Source organism: Cajanus cajan, chromosome 4 (assembly GCF_000230855.2).
Source record: "Cajanus cajan strain Asha chromosome 4, NIPB_CcT2T_4, whole genome shotgun sequence".
In the NCBI taxonomy this organism is placed as follows: Eukaryota; Viridiplantae; Streptophyta; class Magnoliopsida; order Fabales; family Fabaceae; genus Cajanus; species Cajanus cajan.
Window position 1 is genome coordinate 69,860,436 of NC_138520.1, and position 21,625 is coordinate 69,882,060.

Below are 21,625 nucleotides of genomic sequence, written 5' to 3' on the forward strand. Positions count from 1 at the left end.
TTTGCGTGAACTATCAAAGAGAATAATAATAACTTGTTAACATAAGTTAAACCATATCTAATCATGATATAATCCAATATGCATTAAACATTAAATACTTTATTATATAGTATTATCCTATCCAATTCTGATATCTCATTTTATTTTATCCTGTCTTGATTATCAAACGAACTTAAAAAAAAATATAAGTAAAATAAAAAATATATAAAAAAATTTCAAAATCTTATTTTTTTTAAAAAAAATCTAAGAGTCTACAATGATTCATTATAAATTCTTTGGAAGCAACTAATTTTAAAAATGTTTTTTTAAAAAATATTTTTTTAAAATACTTAAATTCTAAATTTCTTATAAATTTTTCAGTTAAACAAAACATTTTACCTCAAAATATTCAAAATTCTTTTAAAAAAATTACTCATTTGAAATCTTTTATCCAAACATGCTATTAATTCTTTTATTATATATATATATATATATATATATATATATATATATATATATATATATATATATATATTAGTCCTTAAAACTATTACTTAATCATTACGTAAAAATAAATATTATTTATTTTTTGGTACAGAATAGATATTATTTTGATCAGTTACGTAAGTAATAAATATTTTGTTAATTTATATACATAGACTTTAAAATATTCGGTTTCATAAAAGCAATTCCAAATATATATAATATAAAAAAAAACTTCTTTTCAAAGCATATGAATGAAAATGCCAAAGAAATGGTGAGCAAGGGAAATTAAAGTTCGCTTTCCCATATAGTTGAGTGTAACATCCGCAATATTCTTATATTAGCAAGTAGCTAAGTCACTACGTCTGAAGTTTTCATTTTTTTGAAGTAATTGATGTGGACAGAAGAGGATTTTAATACGTAACAAAAAGGAAATGTTTTGCGAAAGATATACATTAAAGTGCATTTTAATTTAGACGAAAATGTGTTTAAGAATTCCAGGTGTGAATAATGCACGAAAGAAGAATACTTTGAAAACACGTTGATGCTCAACATTCTACCATTACAGCTGGTCGTTAGGAAAGAAGTATTTATTATTAAAAAATGATAGATAAAAAATGACACTCTGATAAGCAAAGTTAATGAAATAATTAATATATGAAGACCAAACATTATCTTTCACTTAGTGATTAACCAAAGTTCAGTAGTATTTAATTTGATTCAGAACTTTACTTTCCGAACTAAAGACTAGCAGAAACTCATCAAATAATTTTTACCTTTGTTGCCAAATGTAATACTAAGCTAGGAGTTTGGTTTTCTTAGTTAGGTGAGGTGAGTGTGTTTTTGGTCGAATTTGAGAGTCCTAGTGGCTAAAAACTTATTTTTCTTCTCTTAGTTCCTAGAGTGTCTTAGTCTTAGGTGTTAAAGAGGGCTGATTCTACTTCTTTTACCTAGAGTTTAGAATTCATGGGTTGGTGCAGAGCTTGGGTGATTCGAAGCTCAGAGTTGTCTCTTTCTTCCTTCTTCCTTTTCTCCTCTCTTGATTAGCTTAGAATCAAGGTAAGGAAAGTTAGGAATGGTTTCGATGTTGGGTTGTTGAGTTGCATTCCACTGATTCAAATCATGTATGAACGTGTGAATGAAAATTTTGAACTTGCATGATGAAGGGGTGGGGTTTGAGTGTTCTTGAGGTGACTAAGATGAATTTAATGTTTTTTATCAAATCTGTGGTTGCATGTCATGTTTTTGATGTATGGGCTAGGTGGATTTTTTTATTATTAAAGTATTTTGCGGTGTGGATGTTCTTGAGCTTTAATTATGCAGGTTTTTAGGTACGCTTGCTCAGAGCACTCATGAGAGTTGCTCGAAGTGAGCAGGTGTAACCGGGTTAAGGGTGGTCTCTGACTTGGCTTGCTTAGAGTAAACTTTGATCTCTCAAAACGGGTTTCGATGATTTAGAGTGAGGACTCACTTGCTTAGAGCGAGTGGAGACAGAAGTTCAGGGGTAATCCCTAACTTTGACCGCTTAAAGTGAATTGAGGAGTGCTTTGAGCGAATTCAATCACTTAGAGCAAGGAAAATGTCACTTGAAGTGACCAGATTGAGACTTTAGGGGTGGTCTTTGTTTGGGATCACTCCAAGCAAGTTTTTTGGCGCTCAGAGCGAAATTGTATTGCTTAGAGTGAGAATCTTGGATGCTTAAAGCGTCAAGTTCCTTCTTTATGGTATGAGTTGGATGTTTGTATGAAGTAGAATGAAGATTTAATTTAATACCTTGTATGTTGATTGTATATTGATATAGGATAATGTATGATGATGATTTAAATATTGTTGATGATTAATTGTTGTATGGTGAACATGGATATAATGCTTAAGTGTATTGCATATTATGTGATGTAAGATAATGACAATAAGCATTGATATGTTATATTTATGCAGTTGAAATGGTGATGAACATTGATATGTTATGTATGATTATATATTATACTTGGATGAGTTGATAAACATTGGTATGTTGTACTTGAGTTACATGTTGAGCATTGGTATGCTATTATTAGTTTAGGAGTTAAACATTAGTATGCTATACATGATTGATGTGATTTGATCTCTATATGCATTGACTTAGGGTAATTATAGAAAATGTATGTTAAGGTGTTGATGCCAAGAATGTTGCAAACATTAAAACATTATGGTTGACTTAGGACTAAAGGAATGGATGTTGTTTAGAAAGTTGAAGATCCCACATAGGGAATCTTGTTGAAAACCCTTCTTAAGCAAGTGTGAAACTCTTGGAATGAATTTTGTTGAGTTTTCTCTAGGTCCTTAGTTAATGTGGAGTAAAGTATGAAGTTGATCGAGGATTATCATCCTTAACTAATTACTGGAAAGGTTGTGCGATTCTTTGAGGATAGTTAGTTGGCTAATTCTATAAGTGACTTGGTGTTGCATGTTAAGGCTATGGTATACTTGTACCCAACTATACTAGTCTTGATGGTAGAATCGAATTTTCCTAGTATAAGTGGCGACACTTAAGAAATCAAAGAAAGGATTGGTATCTCGTTTTAGTTGTGAATCCAATAGACACGTATGGCATGAAAGCGATCAAGATTGATTTGGTAGGGTCAAACTATTTAGACTACTTATGTGTATTTGGAAATCCCCGTAGGTGATGCGTGACGACACATTAGTTGAGTTGGATGTATATGATGTGTTGTTAATTAGTGTATTCATGTGCATTAGTTGAATATCTTATTGTGTGATATTTACTTGGTGTGGTTTGACTGCTTGGTGTGTAGCTTTCAAACTAGTTGTTGTTTTAAGGATGTTGTATATGATGTGAACCTTGTGTTGTTGGTTTGAAGGTTTACATATGGGTAGGTAGTATAAATGTTTTTATTCCTATACTTGCTTGACTTTTAAAACATAACTTACCCTTGCTTGTTTTCATGTTGCTTGTGTAGAGATAGGTTACAAAGGACTATAGTGGAGGCCATCAGGTGGATGATAATGTTTTAAAATGTTTTATACATACTACCTTCTTGCGATAGTTTTATAGTAATGCTTGACCAATATTTAGGTCATGTAGTGGACTATTACTGGATAATTGTACTTATATTATTTATCTTTGTATAGTTCTTTTTACACGTACATGCATGTTATATTGTACATATCCAAGTAATTGTGAATGTATGACTTTATATAGTAGTTTTCTATTGCTGGTTGGTGATTTCATGAAGTATAGTGATTATGGCGAGTCGTCACATCAAATAATCTCTGAGTAGATAGGTTCACTATAATGAGCTTTTAATAATGACTTGTAGGGAATATTGAATTCACGTTATAGGAAATGTAAACTCATACTACATTAATAACCACTTTTGCCAACTCATAAAAGCAAAAAACTAATTTTTTTTGTAAGCCAAAAATTTTATTAGAACTATCACACACTCCATGATTAACGTGTACAATAGTATTATATGGATAGACCAACCTTGGAACTTATCGTTCGCTATACTCTCAAACCAATCTTCTTCCGATAACAATTGTTCTTACCAAAATTTTGCAAGTACTTAAACAATTGAATAACATTTTTATTGCTTCGATATTTGTAATAGTGAAAGTACCTCCAAAGACATTCAGATGTTCAAGTTAAACGAGAGTCTAAGTTAGGAGACGATCTTGCAAGTAGTTATAGGATATCCCCTTAATTGTATGCAAAACTGTGTGAAGATATTATTTCTGTATCTCTCTTTAATATGTTTCAATTGTTTTAGAATATACTGTCAATATTATCGTTTGGTTATTGTCTGAATAACAATTCCGAACTTGTCACAAGCATGCCTATTCAAACTCGACTCAACATGTCTAAGCTGGACGGTATAATTCAACTACCGTACAAGATCACATGCAACCAATGCATGTGATCTAAGAAGACACACAAGGTCTGTCTACAGCCTGGTGCAAATATTGGTTTGATTATTGCAATACCACTGTTGGGTCTAAGGCTCTATACATGACATGCTCTCGTCCAAACCAAAACCATCACTACAACACAGCAAAAGAAGACACACAAGGGTTGGCCACATAATATTATACAAACAGCAAACGACACAGAATTGTCATGTGTCGATCGATCTGTAACATCGGCAAAGATTTCATAAATCATATAACTACTAAAGTAACAACCTTAATTAACCTGGGTGAAAATTATATCTGGAAAACATTTCACACTGTATTTGTGACCCGTCCGTGAACCTTCACTCTATCATTTATACAATGTGGTAACAATTGTTTTTGCCCCAAGCTCTGGAGAGTAGAAGGATATGTGGATAATGCTGTTTTGAGCATAAAAGAAATGTCTTGTAATAATTAAATAAGTATATATATATATATATATATATATATATATATATATATGAGTTAGAAATTTATAATTATACTTTTTTATTTTTTATAATTATTAAAAATAAAAATTAATTGCTTTAGTACTGAAATACTTTAAATTATAATGACATTTAAATAATAAATTTAACATTATATAATTTTTTAAAATAATTTATTTTAAGTTTTTTATTTGTTAATTTGTATATATTATTTGCATTAAAATATAGCCAATAGCTTAATATATGATTATTTAAAATATAAAACTAAATTAAATTTTAAAGAATGTGAAATAGGTTTGACAAACTTTACTAAACAAGAATTATTTGTTGGTCATAGATCATATAATTCTTAATTAGTTTTTATATGACATATAATGAAATATCATTAATTTTTTTTTTGTTAATTAAAAAACTTAAAATTGTATATGTTGATTGAAATCATAGACACTTATATAGTCCTATACAACCTAAATTTATCCCACAAATGAAAATTAGGTTAATTAAAGGTTAAATTTGTTATCCTTTTTACCCTATAATGACTTGTATTTTGTGACAACAATGATAAGGGTAGTCAAACATGCTCCCAACCCATTTCCATTATCATGACTAAAATCTAGTCTAATTTTAAATCATTTATAATTTTGTTAGATTTTTATTGAACAAATTAATTGTCACAAGTAGTAAAATGAACAAAAAAATTAAGTATCAAATCTACTAGAACTTGCATTACGGTCAATTAATCTAATATAATGTTAATTAGGAAAAATATAGAAAGAAATATTTGTTTAAAGAACACATATAGGTAAAAAAATAAATAAATTAGGGATTTAGAATAAGAAAACAAATAATAATGATAGATGAAAATATATAATAAAAGATGGCATGAGTTGATTTCACTAACCTTCTTAACACGTTTCCTTCCCAATTATTTTTTTTATTTCATAAATTATCAAGTTAATTTAACAACCAACAAAAACATTTTAACCCTAATTTTTAGGTGAAAATTCTAGGTTCCTTAAGAAAGATCTCAATTTCTTAGTGAAATTTGTTAAGCAACATGCATTAAGATTGAAGGTTTAAAACGTTGATTAATAAGACTTATTTTAATCATGTTAATAAACATTATTATTGTTATTTTTTATATCGTAGTTTCAAAAGGATTTCCAAAACTTAATTAAATCCATGAGATCATGCTGAGTGATCAAGTCAAAAAAAGCTTTAAGAATAGAAAAAGAACAATTAATTGAATAAAAGTCTTTATTGTAAAGGAATTGGAAGAATTACATGGAGTAAAGTCAGTTACATCAATATCTAACAACAATTCTATTTTTTCTCAAATATCTAAAATATACAATATGTGAAGTGTCTTTCCTTTATCTTGAACTCTAATCTTATAATATTTTTAATGGGTTTTCTTTTGCGTAACCTTACTTAAGCAACCAAAATGAACTTTCTTCTGCATAACCTCACTTAAGCAATGCAACCCAAATGGTTCGTTTGAGCAAGCTTGTTGATAGACTTGATAAATGCTTGTAGTGTTGACTCGCTTAAGTGACCAAAGTGGCTCGATTAATCGAGTAGATGGTCTCTCTGGGTGATGTTTCATTCTTGCTCTAAGTAAAAGGTCTTGATACTTCATAGCAATTTTTTGCCTAGCCTCGCTCAAGCAGCCAAAATGACTCGTTTAAGTGAGAGTTGATAGATTTAGTTCCTTTGCTCTAGGTTTTTGACTAGCCTCCCCTACTTTTCATGTATCTAAGACACTAAGAAAAACATCAAAAATACCTAAGACTTAAAGAATAAGCAAAACTAATTTTTTTATATTTATTTTTAACAAAAAATAGGACTTTAAATTATAAGATGTGCTCGATAATTATCTAAATCAAGTAAAAGACATGGACATATTTAACAATTATCAAACCTTAATTGAAACCTCCAAATATTACCTATAGTTCCTTCAAACTAGACCAAATGTCATTAAATGTGGATTCTAAGTCAATTAAGTTTGTTTATTGTGTATGTTCATGTCCATGTCTATGTCTATGTGTGTTGTATTTATGTTTCTATGTATACGTTCATGTTGATCATTAGCCTTAAACTTAGTGTGTGTGCATGTGTCACTATATCAACATATATCATAAGGTTTATTATAAGGTAATATATTTCAAGATCACATTAATATCCACGTTGGTCACTAGCCTTAAACTTCTTGAAGCTTATAAAACTTGCTTAGCTTGCTAAGTTAAAAAATATACCTTCTTTTTTTATTAATTCATGTCTTATTGTTGCACACTCATACATCATGTAATATTATTAATATCATTATTATTGTTATTATCATTAATATTATTGAGAATTAAGGACATAAGAATTCAAATTCTCGAATCAGCTTTATATATAAAACAAGGATATTTTAAATTTTAATTAAATACAATTAAAGTACATTTGATCAAAATTGAGATAGTTTTAGGGTGATTGGTCTAAATGATGATGGATTCAAATGCATTAAACAAGTTGTTAGTAATTTAAATATATGATTTCTATGTATGAAAAAATTTAGTTGAGATAAACAACTTATGTCACTCTTTTAAGTATCTTCACATCTCATTAAGAAAATTAGTCTTTGATAACAACTAAAAATATTTCTTACAACCTTATGTGTTGAAAATTTGAATTTAATCGTATGTGTGGTTACTGTAAATTATGTAACGTGGAGTTTTTTCCAACCACTATAAACTTTAGATTTGGAATTTTGTCCCAAAGAGGTTTTAAGTCAAAATTTGGGTCTAGCTTGTATCTCTTTTAACTCCTTTGACTTTGCTTTGTTTAGTTAAGTAAAAATGAGTAAGAAATAGAGTGAAGAAAGCAAAAATAAAAAAAATGAAAATAAGTAAAATTGTTTGATTGAGAAAAAAACAAGAAAATAAAAAAATTAAAAGATAATAAACTTCATCCTCTTATTTATTTATATTTATTTATTTCTCTTTCATCTTTCTTATATATCTTATTTTTCACATATTTTTCACATATTTCTCTTCAATTAAAAGTCAAATTTCTACTATATATACCTTATCTATTTTTACTAATTTTATTTTTTTCTCTTTATTTCTCACTTTTTTTTTTCTTTTCTATCAAACACACTTGGAGAGGTACAGATTAGCAATATTATAATTTATTATAGCGCAATAATGTAACTCTACAGCTGTACTATGATGTCCACTTCAATCTATTGGTCAGAAAATTTTAAAATATATTTTTAATAATATTTATTCTATTTCATTACACCTGATTAGAAGTAAGGAACAGAGGTGTGAAATTGGGAAGAAATAAAAATTAACAAAGGAGTTATAACTTTATATTTTTTCATATGTTAAAACCCTTATTTGGTCCCTTATAATATTTTTTTGTTTTAATTTAGTCTCATTTTAATTTTTGATTTCAATTTGGTCCCCAATAATTTAAATTATTGCAATTTGGGACTTCTGTCCAAATGATTTAAACGGAGTTAACTGTTGGTCACGTTGTCAGGTGGATGCCACGTAAATATGTAGGTAGATATCAAATTTCTTGAATACACCTAGAACCAGAACGGCCCGTTCTAAAACCATCTTAACTTTACTATGTGTCCAAAAAACTTTTTGATTTGACAAATACATTGTGAATGTTGACTTTATTTTGGTTCCATCATATTTTCATTCATGACATAATTTGAGATCACTTTGTTTTCCCGAATTTCAAGTACCTAAGTTCTTTAGGAACTTATTATTTATGTTAGAAAAATCTTTTCAACCTTTTATATCCTTGATTTGACCATCTTAATTTTTAGTTCATTTTTTAATAAAAAAAATTTATTATCTTTAAAACCAATAAGTTTACCACGCTTCATGCACATTTAAGAATTTTTTGTAATATTATCTAATAGGGACATCAATTTTTATTGGAGCTTTAACAATTGGTATATATGACTTAACCATTCTTTCGGTTAAACTTTTATAAATGAATTATCTTTTGAACTTATTATTCATAATATTTAGTTTAAGGATCAATATATAATTCATTCCAACAAATATCATTTTTTCAATTGCTTATTTTCTCCCCCTGATGTTGAGAAAATCAACTCATTAAAAAGACAATCGACAAATCAAATGGTAAATAAATCTCTAATTAATAGTTTAAGATATTTATTATAGATGGAGATTTATACCCAAAAATATATTTCCAATCTTCTTTGAAGACCTATTTTAATTCTTTGAGGTAATACAATTGAAATATATACAAACACCCAAAAATTCTTAAATGAGAAATATTGGGTTACTCACCAAAACTAATGGTAAATGAGAGAATTTGTGATAACTTGTTAGTTTGATGTAAATCAATATTGCAACATACAAGATTGCAAGTCCCAAGTTGACATTGGAAGTTTTGATCTCATGAGTAATGGTCTTGCAATCAGTTTTAAATATTTGATGGCCGATTCTGCAAGTCCATTTTGTGTATGAACATGTGCTATTAGATATTTAATATATATCAATTCCAACGAATACATAATACTCATAAAAGCATAAGATGTGAATTCACTAACACTATCCAGACTAATTTTCTTAATTGGATAGTCAGAAAAAAGAGCTTTTAATTTAATTTGTTGGGCTAATAATCACGCAAAAGCCTAGTTGCAAGTTGATAATAAACAAACATGTGATCATCCTGTTGATGCATCAATAAAAATCATAAAATATCTAAATGGTCTACATGGGGGTGTATTAATCCACAAATATCACACTGTATCTATTCTAAAAATAAAAGTGTCCACATAAATGTTCAATTATTTTGTGCATCATGATAGAACTGAGATGACCCAACCAGTTATGTCAAACTTCAATTTATTTTGATTCGTAAACTTTTGGTTTGCAATAGTACGTGTCTCAATCGTATTAACATACATGCATTTCAAACCATAGGAGAAAGTGAATAATTTTCCCAATACTTGCTTTTTATTGAAGTGAAGTTTCGTAATATAAAGATATTCGACATTTCTTTCATTATTTGTTTTAATATGGTATCCATTTAAACGAATATCCTTGAAACTTAATGATTTTCTATAAGACTTAGAAGAATGTAATACTTTTTAAATATATCATTCAACATTATAATTATGATATTAAAAAATTATTCAATTTCTGGTGGTATTCTTATTTATATCAAAGGATCTAATACAATATAATATATTTATATCAAATTTCTAATTTGGTGAAGATTATTTTATTTTTCACTTTTTGTATTATTTTCACACTTCTTGGGTGAAAATTTATTCCTTTTTTTTTTCATTTTTTTTGCACCATTTTCCCATTTCTAGTGAGAAAAAAATTATTAAAATTTTTATATTTGAAAATGTCTTCTAAACCATCGTAAAAATATTCTTATAATTTATTTTCTTGATTTTATCTTCAAAACCAATTGTATTTAAATAAATTTCACAATTATATAAAAAATATAAATATTTTATCAAATATATAATGTGAAAAATAACTATATGATTACATAACATTTACATATATACATTAATATAATTAATGGTAGAATAAATATATGTAATATGTTGAATATATTACGTCAATGAAACATTGATATTTCTCATTTCTATTGAGAAGAAGAAAAAAATAATAAAGTAAAAGAGATTGAATATTCTTCTTTGATAGCGTCTTCTAGACACATTTTAAGGATATATGAAGAATTTCTTTTATTTAATAGTGTCTTCAAGATGAGCATAATGTCTTTGAGACTACTTTGATTCATAATAATGTAAAAAAAATACAAATATATGATAAAATACATGTTATTGAAGATGAATAACTAACCTTGAAATATTTGTCTTAAAAAATGACTTTCTTCAAGAAAATTCTTTACAGCTTTATCTTACAAGTTGAAACACCAATAAAAGAAAAATTATCACGTTGATACGTGTTATGAAAAGAAGAATTATAACATAGAGATAAGACAATATGAATGAGAAAAAGAATTTGATTGATGTATTACTTCTTGGAAAGGACGGACCTATTTATAAGTATATATGATAATTGAACAATTACACAAAATGAAAATAATATATAACAAAAATATAAATGATAATAATATATATTGAATATGAATATCCACTAATTAAACTACCAATTAATAATAATAATAATAATAATAATATTATTATTATTATTATTATTATTTTATATATGATTAGGTCGAATTAGATCACAAATAAAAAAAAAATCTCATTACTTGACATGTATAATATTGAGTTTTATTCAAATTTAACCAAAACACTAAAAAAATTCTGAGCTAAACTCATTGATTTGAATCTATGAATTACTCATATTTACTTCCACTTCAACTAACAAACACATCTATAAGAAATCAACCAGAGTATATAATCCAAATTTGACCATACATTTAGTTATAAGAGTATTTTTATAAATCTAATTCTAATAGCTTCTAACATTAGAATATTTTTAAATTCCAAGTTTGATTTGATCAACATATGCTTTCCGCCTAAATTGCTTCTAACATTAGAATACGGTACATGATTTTTAAATTCCGAGTTTGATATTATCAACATATCCTTTAAGCCTAAAGAAAGAGTCGTTATATACTCAATTACGTAACTGCCACCTAAACTAAAAGTTGTAGTATTCGACCACGATTGCTGGTTCGTTCGCATATTACGGCACACATGTTAGTACTATATATTATGTTCATATTGAGTACAAGATATTATAGCGACAGTTTTCTTAATGATGTGTACAATTCATATATATTGAAGGATCCTAGTCATGGTTTGTCGGTTTGTAACCATCAATCACTTACCAACAAAGACTAATACTATTCGCTACAAAACCGAAATCTTCAAACATCAATTAAAGACACAAAAAAAGTGATGTAACGACAGAGGATTTTTTTTTAAAAAATTTTATAAAGGGCCTTTACGAAAAATTATTAAATAATTTTTTTAAATATATTATCAGCTTGGAGTAGTCAATAGAAGTGTCATTAGTCAACATAGCACCATCCTCTGCCACATAATTATTATTTTTTTTTGAAAAATGACTTAGAAGAAGTGGAGTTGGAGTTACATGAATCAAATATCTATATAAAATGGATGTTATTATTCACAACCGAGAATTTTATTTTTTTAAATAATAGTGACGCTATTTCCAACGAGAGACTAATATAATATTAAATAGTATTAGTGTTGCTACCTCCATTCCCTATGAAAGATCTTATTTTATTTTATTTTTAATTCAAGTCTCGCTATTCAACTTGGGGACGTATATTTTTTTTCTTTTATGTAAGTGTTGTTGTCCACATTTGGGCACCATTTTATTTTTTAAGTTGAAGTACCACTATTCAAAGTTGGACATCATTTTTTCCTTAAATATTTAAAAAAAAATAAAAATAATTATCCAATAGGTGTAAATAATTTAAAAACAAAAATTTATTTAATTATATATACATATGCTAATAATAAATGTAAATAATTAATAGGTATTAAATTTGACATTAAGTTATTTTATAATGTCATTTTTAATTATAATATAAATTTAAGTCTGTAATATATTTTAATTAAAATTAATTTTAAAATTTTAAACTAAAAAATTATCACATAAATATAATAAGTAAAAAAAAATACGAAATTGGTCCTCGGTATTTAAAGATAATGTATGAAGAATTAAAAAAGATAAAAAAAAAAAAAATGGTACCCAAATGTAGGTAGTGACACTTTAAAATAAAAATAAATAAAAAAACCCCAAGGTTGAATAGCAAGACTTGATTTAAAAAAAAAAAAAATTAAAATATGGTCCTTCAATGAAGGTAATGACACTAGTATAATTAGACACTACACAAATCCTCCCGTGAATGTAACAAAACTAGTACAATTAGACATTATACTAGTTCTCAATAGGGTTAGCAATACTAGTACAATTAGATATTGAACTAATCTTCAATATGGGTAATGACACATGTACCAACATTGTGCTAGTCTCCCATTGGGGATAACGACTCTATTATTTAAAGAAATTTAAATTCATCCCTTATTGGAAATAGCAATATTAGTACAATTAAATACTATGTGGCTCATTCGACTCTAGTTCCACTTGTTCCTACCTATTTTTCAAAAAAAGAAAATACTTGATAGGGGGTGACGTACGTTGACCAATGACACCCCTGTTGATTATCCTGAACTGGTAATATGTTTAACAACAACATCATTTATGCAATAAATTTTAATAAAGACCCCCTTTGGATCAAAAAGCCATGTTAGAGATATAGATCAATTATAAAAGAATTGATTTAATAGAATAAATGACATAAAAAATTAATTACTCTAATATTCAATCAACTCTTATATATTAAATAAGAACTTTTATTTTGTGCGAGATTAATTTTAAAGATTTTTCTTCGATGAGAATTTTGAGGGGATTTTTTTCACTTCTTATCAACTTTGATTTTTATTTATCATAATTATTTATAAATTAAACTTAAATATTTAAAAATAAAATATTAATAAATAAAATAATATTGTGCTACAATATAAATTATTTATCATAAATCTAAAATATAATTTATATATTTAAAAATATTTGTTTATATAAATGTTAAATATAATTTATATATTTAAACTAATATTTATCAACCCTTTTATATTAAACACATACTTCTATCTTGTGATAGCAATTTTAGAAATTTTTCTTTAAAGAGAAGGTTTTGAGAGACTTTTTTTAACTTGTTATCTAATTTGATTTTTATTTATCATAATTATTTAAAAATTAAATTTTAATATTTTTTTGTCCATAGACCAAAAAAATTCAATATATTAAAATAAATTATCAATAAACAAAAATAATAATGTGTTACAGTATAAATTATTTATCATAAACCGAAAATATAATTTATATGTTAAAAAATATCTATGTATACAAATTATATATATAATTTTTTTCAATTTTTAATAACATATATAATAGATATTTAGTTTTTACATTACATATATTAAAATACTAATTTCTAGTTGCAATAAATAATAGCTGTCCTGGAGCACCGTGAGCACCTCCTCCATGCCCTGTTAAGACAAGTACCAATATTTATATTGTTAATTTTCTATCTACGGCTTACATTTATTAAAATGCATGCTCTCTAATTTTTAAAATTAAATTAATTATATATGTTTTATTCTAAAATTAATGGGATTGGATTTATAGAGTGTTTTGATACATTTTGACACTTATTAATTAATTACATGAGGATCAAAATATAATATATTATTTTGTAATATTATTAAGATTATTTTGAGGAAAGGAAAAATATAACCTTGGTTAGAATATGTAGCTATTGGTTGGATTAAAGAGAAGTTGAGTCAGTTTGTAAATTAAAAGAAAAGATACATCAAATATTCTTATGCTTGCAATTTTCTTTTTACACTCTGAAAAACCAATAAGAGAGGAGATAAGAGTAAATCAGCGCGAAGACTCACGTTCTTCACTCTTTGTTGATGAGGTAAGGGAGGAGTGAAAATTTTTGCTCTAAGGCGTGAGATAATTGTTGGGTAATGAGATTGGTCCCTAATCTTTGTGTTGTATGAAGGAGAAATCTTGATTGTTTTCTATTCTCATTTTTTGTCTTCCACATGATTCTTTTACTCCTGAATTGTTATAAAATGTGATTATTTATGATTAATTTTGTGTATTTTTTGTATGCATTGAGTTGCCTATGAGTTCCTATGAAACCCTAAGAGTATGCGTTGAATGATTAATGCGTGAGTGATTAATAAAAATGTGTAATTGTATGAAATTCATGTCTTATGCATGTATTGTATAAGTATTTTGGAGTGTTTTACCAATTGAATTGTTATACTCAAATTTTGGCTCATAATTTGTATCTTGTGTTTCTACAGATTTAGGCTTTATGTGATGGCATTGGGCACCATGTGTGTCGAGTTGGGTGTTGTTGTGGCCAAGAGCAAATGTGCTCTCTATTTTGCTTACGTTGGGCACAGATCTTGTATTGTTAGGCACTAATAAGGCTAAAAGCCTCTATGCCACTCATGTCGAACGTGAGTTGAGGCTTGCTAGGTGTGAGAGCTCTAGGTAATTCCCTATAGTTATCTTGTTGAAAGCCATGCGAATCACACCAAGTGTGAACCATCCCAAGAGTTATGAGTGCTCTTTGGATGAGTTGTGTCGGGCGTGGATTGACTTTTTTCAGGCACCTTATGAAACTCGTTCTTGACTTAAATTAAAATGGATTGGTTGAGTGATTCATTCTGATGATTAATAAGTGTGAGAAAAGCAAGAATGTTATTAATGTACTGATTGAACAAGATATACTTGAATTGTACATGATAAATAGTATGTATGGCAAATTGTTGTAAATAACAATTGTAAGCATGACAAATCATATGTGTGGCAAATCATAGACATGACAAATCATTGAGTATATGTAGTGATTTATGATACACTACTAGAAAAGTTTCATTTTCCTGCAAAAAAATATTCGCAGAAATTTTTTGTAAATTTATTTGCGAAAAATAATTTACAAATATTTCTTACAAATTTTGCTACAATTTTAATGATCATAGAAATTTTTTTCCATGGTAATAATTTGCAGAAAATGTTGTAAGAATTTTATTTTGTTTCTTGCAGATTTTCTTGTAAAAATAAATTCGCAAGTAATGTTTATTAAATCGTAGAAAAATTTTGCAGGTAACTTTTCCTGCAAATTTTAATCAGCAAGAAAAATTAAAAAAAAAATATTTAAATTTATAAGTTTAATATTTTAAAAAAACTTCAAGTCCCACATCGATTGAAAATAAAATAATTAAAAAGTATATAAATTGGGGCAACACTTACCTTTACAAGTTGATTTGTATGGTTGAGTGTTAGGTTTATAATCTACAATCTTAGAATTTAAAAGATTATGTATCACATGTTGGACGCATGGAAACAAATGCTTCGGATGAATTCATTGTGAGCATTTGAAAGTTGAAGAATTATTGATAGAGTTTATAGTAATTTCTTTAATTTTTTCGTAAAAAATATTCTTGCAGAATTTTTTGCGAAAAAATTCATAGGAAACTTTCCTGCGATTTTTTTTTGCAAGAAACTTTCCTGCAAATTTTTTTTGCAAGAAATTTCACAGCAAAATTTCCTGCAAATTTGAAAATTTGCAAAAATATATTATCCATGAAGATATTACTTGTAGATAAAATTTCGCAGAAAAATTTGTAGGAATAACGTTTCCTGCGAATTTTTCATAAAAATTCGCAGGAAAAGTCGCATGTAATAAGAGAAATTCTAGTAGTGATATGATAGAGTTTGTGTGACATACATCATATGTACTCAAATAAGCAAATTGACAAATCGTTAAATATGCATTGCACATATCTTGTGATCAGTAGCACATGCATGCAAATCGAAAATCTGTGTCCATTTCATTTCATATTTGCATGTGACTAAATTATATCTGGAGATTAAGGTTTGATGTGTTGTGAATGAGTTATCATTTCTACTAGTGTTAAATATATGTTTAATACCGACATTATTGTTATAAAGAATGTATTGAGTATGTTTGTCTATGTTTCCTCACGCCTCTTGTTTCTATGTCTTTGTTGCTATGTATGTTGTTGCATGTAATGTTCATCAAGATATTAATGATGTCGGTGTTAAAGCTTAGACCTTATGTTGGGAATGTTTTAATAGAGTATGTGACATCAAAGCTTAAACTAGGATTACTTTTTACATTATGATTATAATAGACATCAGAGCTTAAACTAGGATTACTTTTTACTTTATGATTATAATAGGTCTCATGTTGATATTTGAATTTCCGCAATTCATAGTTTTGTTTTAAGAGATTGTTATGTGACTCTTTTTACCTTATGTTGGATTTTTATATTTGGTTAATTATGAACGGATTAAATTTTATTTTTATTTTTATATTTTTTATTTTCTTAAATATATGTTATACATGCATGCAAGGTAGAAGGTGTCACAAAATTCTCCTTCACCTAAATCACATTATGCTCCACTACATGACTTGGGTCATGAATGTACTTCTTCAATTGGGATACATGAAACACATTGTGCAGGTTAGACAAGAATGGTGATAAAGCCAAATGATATGATACTGAACCTACACAGCGAAGTATCTGATAAGGCTCAATGAATCTCGATGTCAGCTTCTTAAACTTCATTACCCTTCCCACTCCAGCAATGGGTTTCACCTTCAGAAATACATGTTTCCCTTCATCAAACTTCAGAAACTTCTTCCTCTTATCAGCATACAATTTCTATCTACTTTGCATAGTCCTCATTCTCTCTTGAATTTGTTTCACCTTTTTTGTGTTAGTAGAACTAACTCTGGTCCCACATTAACTAACTCACCTTGCTTGTACCAACATAGAGGAGTTATGCATCTTCTCTCATACAACACCTTGAAAGGTGTCATGCCAATGCTAGCATGAAAACTGTTTTTATACGTAATCTCTACCATAGGTAACACCTCCTCCCAACTGACCAGATGATATAAAACATAAGCTCTCAACAAGTCTTGTAGTGATTGGATCATCCTCTCAAATTGTCCATCTTTCTATAGGTGATAGGTGAAACTTGAACTCAACCTCAACCTCGTTCCAAGAGCTTAGTGAAAATTTTGTCAAAACGTAGAAGTGAATCTTGAATCCCTATCAGAGATAATATTGGAAGGCACTCCGTGCAATCGTACTATGTATCTAATATACAACTACATAAGCTTCTCCAAGGACCACTTCTTGTCAACAAGAAAAAAATGTGCACATTTAGTCTACCTATCAACAATCACCCCAAATAGCATCATTATTCCTAGTAAACCTAGGCAACCTAACAATGAAATCCATAATGATGTTATCCCACTTCTATTCCAGGATTTCCATTAATTGTAACACATCTCCTGGCTTTTGGTGCTCAATTTTAGCATTCTAATAGGTCAAACAAGTCGCAACATACGTTTTCACATCTCTATTCATACCAAATCACCAAAAAATTCTCTTGATGCTCTAATACATCTTAATCATACATGGGTGTATGCTAAGCCTGCTCTTATGATCCTTCTCCAACACTGTCTTTCTTAGCTCAAAATATTAAGGTAGGCAAACTTTATCTTTAAACCTCAAAATTCCATCATTGCCTAATTGAAAATCAATCGCCTTCTATGTACCCAATAGCCCCATGACCTTCAACAATTTAGGGTCTTGCAACTACTTCACTCCCACCTGTCTTAAGAAATCATTAGCTTTGGTAGTCATCCCACAACTAATATGATCTTGAGCAAGTTCCACACTAAGATTTAGATCTCTAAACTGCTTAATCAACTCCAACTCCTTGACCATCAAAGAAGAAACATAGTTGGATTTTCTACTCAATGCATTACCACCACATTATCTTTCCCAGGACAATACATCCATTGAAAATGTTAGTCCTTCAAAAATTCTATCTATCTCCATTGCCTTATGTTAAGTTACTCCTGATCAAATAAGTACTTCAGACTTTTATGATCACTGAAGACATTAAACTTGGCACCATACAAGTAATGCCTCCATATCTTGAAGGTGAACACCATAGTTGTTAACTCCAGGGTAGTTCCTCTCATGTACCTTCAATTGCCTTGAAACATATGTCACAAACTTCTTTTATTGCATCAATATACGCCCTAACCCCTGATCAAAAGTATCACAGAACACATCAAAAGGTCCACTGGTGTCAGATAATTATACATATTTAAAAATGTGGGATGGGTACTATAGTACATGTACCCATTTAATTCCATTAGATTTTGTGGATAAATCCTCACTCCATCCTTATCCTTGTTTATGCAAATTTTCACCCACTCCATTATATATATATATATATATATATATATATATCAGTTACTCATAGCTTATGATATTATTTTTGTCATCTTTATTAGTTAATTTGTAACATTTTTCTTCTCTAGATATAAATACACTACTAGAATTTTTCTTATTACATGCGATTTTTCCTGCGATTTTTTCATAAAAATTCGCAGGAAACGTTGTTCCTGCAAATTTTTCTACGAAATTTTATCTGCAGGTAATACCTTCGTGGATAATATATTTTTGTGAATTTTAAAATTCACAGGAAATTTTCTTGCGAAAAAAATTCGCACGAAAGTTTCCTGCAAAAAAATTTTTGCAAGAAAGTTTCCTACAAAAAAATTTCGCAGGAAAATTTGCAAGAAAGTTTCCTGCGAATTTTTTTGCAAGAAATTTTACAGGAATATTTTTTACGAAAAAAATTAAAGAAATTACTATAAATTCTATCAATAATTTTTCAACTTTCAAATGCTCACAAGAGATTCATCCGAAACATTTGTTTCTATGCCTCCAACATGTGATACATAATTTTTTAGATTCTAAGATTGTAGATTATAAGCCTAAAACTCAATCATACAAATCAACTTGTAAGGTAAGTGTTGCCCCAACTTATATACTCTTTAATTGTTTTATTTTCAATCGATGTGGGACTTGAAGTTTCTTTAAAATATTAAACTTATAAATTTTAATTTTTTTTTATTTTTCCTGTGGATTAAAATTTGCAGGAAAATTCGCAAGAAAAGTTACCTGCAAAATTTTTCTACTATTTAGTAAACATTACTTGCGAATTTATTTTTGCAAGAAACAAAATAAAATTCTTACAATATTTTCTGCAAATTTTTATCATGGAAATTTTTTTTATGATTATTAAAATTGTAGCAAAATTTGTAAGAAATATCTGTAAATTATTTTTCGCAAATAAATTTGCAAAAATTTCTGCGAATATTTTTTTGCAAGAAAATTCACAAAAAATTTCTGCGAATATTTTTTTCAGAAAAATTTGCAAGAAAATAACGTTTTTCTAGTAGTGATATGCAATCGCATGTGCATTTTTTTTTTAATGTAAGATGTATATAAATAAAACTTTTCTTCCGTTTTTTTAATGTTGGTTTTCTTCCTTCTGTTTTATAGACTCGCATGGGTTATATGGGTTATCCTCCTCGTGATCCCTTTTCTTCTCATCAATTAGTATTTATAATAAATAATATCGTATCTAATCTTTCGAATCTTAACTTCTTAAGTAAAATAATACATCAAAGTACCACAACACTTTTCTTTTTCATAGAAACTTCAAACAAGTTATAATAGTTATCCTCCTCTCCTGATCCCTTTTATATATTCTCATCAATCAGTATTTAGATAATAAACATTGCATCTAATCTTTACATATATTAAAATAATGCACCAAAGTATCTCAAAATTTTCTTTTTCTCCTTGTTATATGACTGGATAGTGAGGAATAACCTCTCATACACAAAACTAAAACAAAAAGAAAGAATAAAACAAAAGGAAAAGAAAAGAAAAAGGACATGGTTTCATGTTTCTCCATTGCACTTTAAGCTACATACTTTATTTTAGAAGCTAATGTAAACAAAACGTCATAATCTGACGATTCATCTTGGCACAGTGCAGGAATGAAGTGGATGACAGTGTAGATTAAATACATGTTAATTTATCCATTATTTATGTATGTGAAAGAATTTCATTTTTAGTGTAGTTAAAAAGATAAATAAGTTTGGATTTAAGTTATTTAACTAATTTAAATATTATTTTGTTAAAATAAAATTATTTGTTAAATGAATCTATTTTACTAATTAATTTGTAACTAATATTTTCTGAAATGCTATTTTAGGTGGAGTTTGAGTTAAAAGTCTCCACTTATTTTTTATTCTCACTATTTTATTAGAAATCGTCATTTACTTTTTTAAAAATATCTTAAAATTCCTTCACTCTAATCAAATGTCATATCTTTATAATATTACATCGTCAAAATGATAATACATATAAATTTATTTTTGTTATCTTATCTTATTTAGTAAAATATTTTAAAATGAGAATAAAATTAAAAAAAATGTATATTAATTTTAAGATACAGTAACTTATTTGGAAAAAATAAAATTATGAAAATAAAATACTTTATTATGCATACATAATAATTATATATATATATATAGTATTTATACTTATCAAAAAATTGAAAAGCAAAAAAGTATTATCATGAGAGTTTAGTCATGTATACCAACTTCAAAAATAAAGTTTGCGCAAAGTGTTCATGTAACATTCTAAATTTTTTAAAAATTATTAAAAAATATTTTGACTAATTAAAGGATTCTATAAAATATTTTAGAGACTTTTAATAGTTATGAGTATTTTAATTAAATAATAAATATTTGTGAAAACTATTTTGTATAATATTTATTAAAAAAGTATTTTTTATAATATATTTAGAGAAAAATATGTTTTTATTATAATTGTTTGTTATTTATATATATTTTATTTTAATTATAATTATGTTGGAAGAAATATTTATTATATATATATATATTTGTTATTTATTATTTATTTTATTTTGTTATAATTATTTGGATTGGTTTTAATATTTATTTTAATTATTTGTATATATATATTATAAGTTTTTATAATTAAGTGTTTTATTTATTGATTGATTTATTAAGAGGAAGAAAATTTGTAATTATGATATGGTGTTTTAACTAAAGGATTAAAGAAGAGTTAAGTTTAAAAAAAAAAGTTTTTTTTTTATCAAACTCTTTTTACGCTTTCTTTTCACATATGTTTTTACTTCAAAGTTGGAGGATGAAGGAAACTACCATGAAATTGCAAGATTATCTTCTTCTACTTATCAAGG

General features: G+C 27.3%; 1 long non-coding RNA gene across 1 annotated transcript; it reads left to right on the plus strand.

Moving 5' to 3' along the window:
* The first annotated feature begins 705 nt into the window (after positions 1-705).
* Positions 706-3,674, plus strand: LOC114916071 (uncharacterized). The gene is made up of 2 exons (XR_003804376.2): positions 706-1,521; positions 3,423-3,674. It is a non-coding gene; the product is annotated as an uncharacterized LOC114916071 (long non-coding RNA).
* The last annotated feature ends 17,951 nt before the right edge of the window (positions 3,675-21,625 follow it).